This window comes from Sturnus vulgaris, chromosome 9, assembly GCF_052056855.1.
Source record: "Sturnus vulgaris isolate bStuVul1 chromosome 9, bStuVul1.hap1, whole genome shotgun sequence".
NCBI classification, from domain to species: domain Eukaryota; kingdom Metazoa; phylum Chordata; class Aves; order Passeriformes; family Sturnidae; genus Sturnus; species Sturnus vulgaris.
Genome location: NC_142251.1, coordinates 25125526 through 25135052, shown reverse-complemented (window position 1 = coordinate 25135052; position 9527 = coordinate 25125526).

Sequence of the window (9527 nt, the reverse complement as noted above, 5' to 3'; positions counted from 1 at the left end):
TGTGTGTGAGGAGGAAGAGTCTCTTTCCAAAGCTCACTGGGTGCCAGCCCTCCCACACTAAGTGCCAAAACCAGACCACGAGCACAGGGTGAGGGGTTTTCCTCTCAGGGCTGGGGACAGACAGCCTGTCCTGCTCCCCAGGTTCTGCCTGTGCAGTGCCTGGGAGCCTCTCCCTGCCTCTGCTGAGCTCCCAGCAGCACGTTCAGCCTCTAATTTGGGAAAGGAAAAATCCAGTCTGGCCCAGCTCCACCCTGGAAATACAGCCCACCTATCTCCTCTGCCAAAGCTGGTGTTTACAGCTTCCCTAGAAAGGTCAGTGGGTTCTCCCCAGCCCTGCACAGCCTGAGATGTGTATCCACAGGGATGCCAAAGCACTCACTGAGCTCTGTGCACAGGAACTGCATTTCTGCACCTCACAAAACCTTCCCTGGAGCTGTGGATTTCCTCCCTCTTCCATCAGACAACCACAGAAGAAGCCATCCAAATCTCCTGGGATGTCCTGTACAACCTAGCCACCCTACTGAACCCCTCACAAGAAAGCCAAATGAAGTCCTGGTAATGGAGTGACTGAAAAAAGCTACACAAAGAGGGAATTTTCTAGCACCACTTAAAGGGCACCATTTTGTCTTTTTCTTTCTTCAAAGCAAAAATGGGTATTCCAGTACTGCACAACTACACCTGGAAACACAAAGATTGCAGGCTACAGGCATGGCCTCATCAGCTAGCTGAAAAAAAATGTTAAACATGAAAAACTTATAATCTAAAATTGAAAATTTAATAAAAATTAATTTTAAGGGGTGAAAATGGGAGCAGTATTTTGCTAAAACCATTCAAAATTTCAATTTGGAAAATGCAATTCGCCCTTTGGAGATACTTCTCCTTAAAGCTTTAATCACTATGCAAAATATTCATCATTGTCATCTTCACTTTTCTCCTGCAGCAAGGTAAGGCATAAAGTTAAGACACAGTGTTCTCCTCCAGCCAGAGAGCCCAGAAAGGGCTTCCCCATTCAAATCTTTGGTCCAAGCCACTGGAGTGAAGTTCTACCTCAGACCGTTTTTTATTGTCCATCATGTCTCTAAATGAGAACTGGCCTTGGAGCAGAGAACAGGATGGGGATAAGACCCCACCTCACTTCCTGCAACAGCTAAGCTTTGTTGGGATCATGATGGAGCTCAGCCTCACATTCCTGAGCTCTTATGGGGACAGAAATTACGAGGTCTGTCTGTGCTGAAGTTTTCCAGACATTCCCCAGCTCCTGCAGAGCTTTTTCCCTTCCATCCCCACACTGGGCCTTGTGACCAGCCCTACAAGGGTCATTTCCCATTTCACCTCGCTCAGGAGGCTTTTTTCAGTGCCTGGCATCAATCAGAACCTTTTACTTTGAGAGAGGAGGCCCAGGGAAGAGAAGGGCTCCCAGGCACAGCTCACAATTTCTGACCATGGTTCACTGTTTTCTGGGCTCCTCAGTGCCTCTGGCAGAATATCATTGAAATTAAGTGTTAACAGTTTGATGAGGAAACCTTTCCTCACACTGGAGGCTTTGCCAGCCTCTTTTTGGCATTACACAAAAGTCATAAAATAAAAAGTTTTGGAATTTTCCAACATTTCTTTTTCCTTTAAAGCTTAAAAAAGAGCTTTTCAGGGGGAAAAACAAAAAACCCCACAAAAAAAAACCAACAAAAAAACACACACAAAAAAAGAAACCACAAAAAAGAAAAGCCAACCTACAAAAAAAGCCACCACCAAATTCAGTCCCCAGACATGGAAAATGCAGCTGAAAGAAAAGTTTTTACAACTTTCCTCTCCCATGAGCAGCTGGTGTCAATGGCATTTTTGAAGGAGCACAGAGGATCAAAGAGATATTAATTGAGATTAAATAAATATGGGGTGCTGGAACACAGGAAGCCCAGCCTTACATTGCTGCTGTTTATCACACTTATTTAGGACACTGAAGAGAACACCTCCTACTCTGACACCTCTGCTATCCTTCAGCCAAAATCTTCCTATGAATTTGAAGGTCCAAAAAAATTCATGAATCTGCACATGTAAATAACTGGGATGTGTTTAAAATTTCCCAGCAGAAAAGCAACTTATCAAAAGCAGTCCTTTCACCAAAATGTGTGAAGCTTGGAGACAAAAAAACCTCAAAGAGTTCTAAGTTATTATTTATGGTCAAAATAGCTTCCCCACAGAAAGAAGAATTGCTCCCAGCACCCGCCGGCTTCCAGATATTCTCCCGGCAGACTATTCCAAGTTTGCTGTAAGAGCTGTTCCAAAATGTTTCAATAATTCAGCATCCTGTGAAGCAAGGATTTATACTTTCTGTATAAATTGTAAATGCAAGGACATAAATTGTGCACGTAAGGACTGTAACCAAAGGACCACTCACCCAGATTTTCTTTAATCCTCCCCCAGCACAAGCAGAGCCACATTAAAAGCAGGAATTACTCAAAATCTAGAGCACAGGCTTAGGACACAGATTTGACATTCAAACCTACAGAACACAGGAAAACTCCAAACATATTTGTTGCATCCTTAGATGGAAGATGAAACTTAACACATGCAAAAATTTGCAAGAGATTGGGCACAAGGAAGCCTCTCTGCTGTACTTTTTTTACCTTTTATTTATAAAGGCTCAGTCACATCCTGCACCTGAAATACAACACACATAACTGACAAGCCTGAGAGAACAAAACCTGATTGTTCCCACCCCCAGGTCAGAGCTCAAATTGCTAATTAGCACCATGGCCATACCCAGGGATTCTCCCATACTGCAGCCTTTCCAGAGGGATAAACTATCTCATAGCAGTGGCAGGTTCTTTAAGGTCCTTATTTTACTGTGAAATACCTTGTGCCTTTATTTATCTACTGATTGCAAATTGGGCTGTAATTAATAACAAGGCAAATATTTGGGTTTGGTGAAATGCAATGAGCTCCCAGCCCCATCGGCTGGTGTGGGTGAGGTGACTTAAGTGACATATGAGCTGGCATAAAAGACTGAGAATATGAATGAATATAAGAAATTGATTCTGAGAATGGAATAACTCATTAGAAAGGAACATATGATCAGCTCTGCAACGGTCATAATTCCCCAAACTGAGCAAAATGTTGCCATCAAATGAAATAATGAGAGTTGTGGTGTGGTTTGGGGGAGAACAGAGAGGAAGGAGGCCTTTTGGTTGGGTGTTTATGGCCAAAGATGTTCCCAAGCATCTTCGGGATGCAAAGATGCACCCCAAGATCTGTCCCAAATTATAAATGTCCAGGTTTTAGATGTAAAAAGAACACAGATGACAGGAGTGGACCCAGAGATATTCACAGGAAGGAGAAGGGCACCAGGCTGAGCAGAAGTGGCTCCCACAGGAGTATTAGAGGGAAATACCCAGAAATATTCTATCTGGCGCTTCATCTGATGAAATCAGGAAGCAGCTTCACTGGAGGCTTTTGTAAGAAGCCAAATGTAACACTGAGTTACCTTCAAGTGTTGTTTACTTGTTTGGGTTTGGTTTTTTTTTTTTTTTGAGGTGAAACAGAAACTTTAATGAATGTATGGAAAAGAAACTTCTGAAAAAGGTGCGCCCCAACACCTTTTACAACGGAAAATACAAAGTTTCTCATGAGCAAATATTTTACTCCTGTTTTATAAAGGTGGAGAACAGGGAACAGAAGCATAAGAGGCATTTTAAGATTTTCCTGAAGTCTAAAAGTGACAAAACAGAGAAATTAGGGTGACTAAGTAGAAACTGTTAAAGTCTATTGAAATAAATTTGTCCTGTCGAAGGTCTTACATTGTATTTATCCTCCAAACATCCACCTGAAAACAGCAATTCTGCCCTCAACTTACTGATTTAATTCTATCCACCTTAGTGGTGCATTTCCAAAGCAGTGGTTCACCCCAATGGAACTTAAAAGTTCTTCAGGGGAAAGTCCTGAAAGCAACTTCTCCTTTGCAAAACGACCTGCCCAAGATTTAATCTTCCCCTGAACAATTGCTTCTGTTTGATGAGAAAAAAAACCCTCATAAAATTGTTATAATTGGTGTCAGCTTAAACCACACATGAACTAAGAAATGAAAGATTATCTCTATTAATAGAGCTTTTGTAATGTAGTATCTGTCTCCAAAAATGAAATGCAAGCATCTAAAAAGAGCCACAAAAAAAATCTTTGGGGCAATATTACCTCTGAAGAATAAACAGCTCCAGAATTTTTTTCAGCACACGAAATTCCTCTGCTCCAACCCTCTCCTGTTCACAGGCAAGGAGCCAATAAAAAAACAGATTTGTAATTAAAATCCCTGGAATTTGTGGAGTCAAGCTCTTTATTAACATTCTAATTTTTAGATGTTGAGTTCACACAAAACACCGCTTTTCAAGATTTATCACTGCAGCTTTTGATTCTTTCTATACTTAGTTCTTCCAACCCTCTCCAAACTTCTAAGCTAACCAGAGTCATTTTATTAGTCAGACTATTTGTGTGGGCACCTTAATTCTTTCTTAAAGAGTCTAATTTTGTACTGCTCGTGAAGAGTTTCTTCTTTTCCTTTTCCATTTCTTTTCTGTGTGGCAATTACACAATTCCATGTTCAGTTTATTCCCTTACGTCTCTTGGAATTCTTCTAGAAACGACAGCCTTTCTCAGTAATGTTACTTTTCAAGAGATTTCCATCCAATTTGGATTTAATATAATATTGTTAAGAAAGAAGAACCAGCAGCAGCTGAAAATGCACACCAGGAATGTAACTGCACAAATGAAAAGTCATCAAATATAAAACTTCTCATGTCGGGTAAAAATTACTTTGAAAGGGAGTTAAAGCTGATATTCCAAAACCATAACTTTGTATGAGAGATCCTACCACAAAAGTAAGCAACGTAAAATAAATACAAACTAAATAAACTAAGTAAATTATGTAATTTTCTTTATTTTAAATAAATCAATTAAAGTTAATTTTAACACAAAATGAACGCTCAACGAGGTATAAAAAATAGAATATATGTAGTCAGCAATACTATCAGTGTTTGAGGCACAAAAGGTCAGTGTCAAATCTCATAGACACAGACAAAGTATTTCTCCATATTTTCTCCTTTTACAGTGTCCTTCCAAGGCAGTTTTGGATAGTTTTGGTGTTCAGATTTCCCTTCCCAGGAACAAGACATGAAGCAGTTAAGTTCTCTCAGAGTTTCACAGAGCACAGAGAAAAACTATTGGGTCATGAAGAATCATGGCTAGAAAAGCATAATTTTAAATCAGATTTTAAGCTGAAGGTAGGGAAAAGATTGCCATAAATTGAACAGGCAATTTGTATCTTCATTTCTCCACTAAAAAAACTTGGCCTGAGATTTCACAATGAACTTTTAAAGAAGCTGAACAGACAAAAAATGGACTTTGCTCTGAACATGTGGCAAACTGAATAAATTGTGAAAGAAGAAAGCTGTAATTTTGATCACAATACTCCCTCTCCCTTAGTGAAAAATGAGTTTCTGTCATCCCTGAGCAGAACCAGCATGACCCCAGCACTTGGTCAGGATTAACCTTCTCTGATGAGTAAGGTCAGTGTGAGTCCATCCAAAATACTTAAGCAGCAAAGGCAGCACACAAGATGAAAATGAAGGGATATCATCAGTTTGTGCTGAGCGATGAGCACAGTCCACCCAGAGTGCATGGATGCATTCTCAGAATGTGAATTCACACGTACTCAGCCCAGTGGGATCTCACCAGGAAAAGCTTGCCAGAAGCTTGATTCAAGAGGAAAGATTTTCAATTAGCACAGTTGAATACCATTCTCTTCTCTTTCTGAGTAAAACAACAAAATTAATCACATCAAGAGTCCTTCAGACAATTTTAGAACAGTTATTGCCTAAAGGAGGTTGTTTCTTAATATTCTCCATTAAAACCTTTCAACCTCAGTCTAATAGTGAAGCACTAATAATCACCCAGCCTTCAAGTACATGTTTCCAGCAAAATTCTGTCTCAACGAAAAAGACAATAACTGTTCTACCAAAGAAGCGAATTTGAAAGTTCCGCTTGGCAAATGCTCAAGATGTTATTCATACCCTACACAGACACTAAAAAGACAAAAACCTAGTATTAAAAATGTTCCACAATTTAAGAAAGCCACAACTGGATCAGCAACAGGTGAATCCGAATTGGATCCCAGTTCTCTCTGCTTTCCAAAAGAAGGACACGAGCCATAAAAGGGTTCACACTGAACCCAAACAGCTGCAGTGGAACTGCTGCTGTCTGCACCCAGGGACAGCCCTGGGGCAGGACCTTGAGAGGAAATCATCTCGTTGCTCTCTAGACTTCCTTCAAAACCAATTTCACATGTCCTAGGGAGCACATGAATAATCTTCCTCTGGAATTTTATCAGGAGATTATGCAAACAAATGGGAAATTATCAAAACAAGTGGGATGTTTTTGTCTCCATGGTGTCTCCAGGCAAAATAAAGATGCTCAAGGTGACTCCAGCAGCAGCTACTTCTGGGCCAGGAGGTCTTTACAGGGGTTGTAAGGATGGAAAAAATTCCTGGACCAAGGACTGATGGAATACAGAGCAGCCAGGTTCATTTTAAGTTACATTGCCAGGAAAGGGAGACAAGATTAATTATACCTGAATTATGATGGGAGGAGATCGTTGCTCAGGAGAATTGGTATCTACAGGTCATCAGACCTTTAGGATATGGCAGATTTGCTGCTTTCCAAAAGGGATTTGCCACGTGCAGGTGTCTCAAATACCTAGAAAATAAATAAACACCCACTCCAAAAAGTAGCATACAGGACAGCAGCTCTCTTAAGACCTGAAGAAAAAAATTGTGACCACAATATTAAATATCTATAATAAGATAGACGTTAAAATATTTAGGGCAGCAAGTCTGCAGCTAGAGCACCATAAATGCACTTTGCAACTTATCCTCACTGAAGGAAAAAAAGGAGTCTCATATTATTTGGTCTCTTACTAAAATGGGATTTGCTACATTTCAGGAAAGAGATTAGAGTAGAAACCCTTCCAACTCACAGAGAGGAACATTGAATTCCTCACATGCTGTATTCATGTCTTCTCCTGCATTCCTTCTTTCAAGTCCTTGTAATTAGAGTTTCAGATTCAAATAGCTCAATTATGGAACAATTCAACCACAGGACTGGAAAAGTGGAAAGGAAAAATAAAACCCTCACCGTAGCACAGTTTGGCAGGGTGTGTTCTGCTTTAAACAAGGATTAAAATTAGAAGGATTGCTTAAAATCAAGTAAATTCATGCAAATTCCTAGAATACTGGATTATTTCTCTTTATTACTCCTCAGCTGCAATACGTCAGTCAGAACAGTAATTTTCCTTTCTGTGGGTGTTGTTCAAAGCTTCTGTGTAGACACCTAGTGTCCTAGGGTGATGTTATGGTGTTTCTATCTCCAATCGTGTGTCCTGATTATGTTTGGTATTATGTCCTGTGCTTCCAGGACTGAGTCTGAGAGTGAAGCTTTGTTTTGTCTTGTTATCAGCCGGCTCACCTCCCCCATGGTCTATGTTTAGGAGAGGTTTTAGCTCGGCTTGCTTGCTTGCTTGCTTGCTTGCTTGCTTGCTTGCTTGCCTGCTTGCTTGCCTGCTTGCTCGCTTCTGCCTTTTTCTTTCCTTCGCTTTGCCCTTGCTTTCTGCTTATTAGTTAGTTCAGCTAGGCAGTCCAACTTTTTCCCTGGACTGTTTTCTCTTCCACCCCGTCCCCTCCCTCTCCTGGATACCATCTGAACGGACGGGGACCTGGGAACCCCAAGAAACACCGGGAGGCTACACTTTGTCACCTGCAGCAGTCATCCCCAGCGCCAGAGACTGATAACTGAGCGACCACTCGCCAGAGAGACTGAGTTTGTCATCCCTTCAGAACGGTGAAAGAGTTTTTTTGTCAGCTGGTGTTGTCTTTTTTCCCTGTGCTGGGGAGTGTCTTGCTTGTTAAATAAACAGGTTTTTTCTCCCACTCTTCTCCAAGGAAATTCTTCCCGAACCCGGTGGGGTGGGGGGGGAGGAGTCGTGGGGTTTGCTGTCTGGGGGCTCCTTCTGGAGGTTTTCCCCCAAATTTGCCCAAAACCAGGACACCTAGAAAATTCGCCAGTTATGTGTTGGGGATTTTAAGAACAATTGGAGCTAAATTTCTTACACTGGCTGAAGCACTGAGAACAAATCTGACAACCATCAAGAAGCCTCTTTTACAAGCTCCCTTCTCAGCAAAGCTGAGCAGAAATCAGAAGAATCTCAATACACAAAATCTGATGTAGACTGAAATTACTGGAAGAAGCAAATTCATCTTATTGTCATAATAGCAACCAGCCCTTCGGCTGATGTTCAAGACTATTCAACCCCTGTTCTGTTGTAAGGAATTTGAGACACACTGTGGAAAACTGTGATTAAATCCAGGTTTCTCGTGTGAGTAGGACCCACCTCATCAGCACAGGCATTTCCAGGCATGGCCCACTCAGAGCAGAAACGCTTCCCACTGGATTACGTACCTTGGGCAAAGTGTCAGGGGGACAATATGATCTGGAGAGCAGGGTTTACTACCTGCAGGAGATCCTGGAGATGCCCCCAGCAGGTTCCCTGCAGGCAGGAAGGGGTAGCAGGACATTTACACATCACCCACATACCAACACCAAGGCCAAGTGACAGGTTGTGTAATTTGGGGATTTTCCAGCCTCAGAACAGAAAAATGGAAATTAAGAGAGTCATTCCTACACCTGTGTCATGTCTTCTGAGTCAGGCACAGACACCACAGCAGCAATGAAGAATTACCATTTTGTTTGGTTTCAGATGTATTGCCTTTGATGAAGGGTAGTCAAAGGTAAGTTTGGGCAGTTAATCATTTGCTCGGAAGCAGTCTGTCAAATTAGCGTCAATTTTCCCAAACAAGTTACATTCAAAATGCCTAAAATGCATCAATAGAGAACAGACAGTGGGTGACAAAAGGGAACCCAGAACCCTGAGTTTATCTTTCCTTTTCCTGATGTTGTTCCTGAAAGAGTGACCAAGGTCGTTTTTCAGGTGAGGAACATGATCCTGCAAAAGAACCTGCATTATGTCTGTGACCCTCCTGGTCGCAGCTGTGCTGTCCAAAATCAAAAGAAATAAATAACCTAAGTTTTATGGATAAATTCAGTTTTATTAAGGTGTAGCTCACTGAGCTGTGCTTAAAGCCAAGACAAAAGTTGAACGTGGAAGTCTTAAGGGACCTCGATTTGTCACTGAGCTTTACATTGAAAAGCCAGAAAAGGATTGAGCCACAAGAAACAACCAAAAAGCAAAGACATCCCTGTGTGACTAAGAAGTGAGGCAGTTAGCTGATCATGAAAGTATTAAAAGCAGTTTCATTAACATTTCATGAGAGATTAACCCCTGCCTCTCCCTGAGTTACCCTTCTGCTACCACATATTTAGAAATACTTTTTTGTAATCACATCACTTGCCAGGTGATTTATAAAGCAGAATGAGCAACGGCCAAACATTTACTAGAAGAGTTGCTGAGCAGTGAACAAATTACCTGCTGTGCC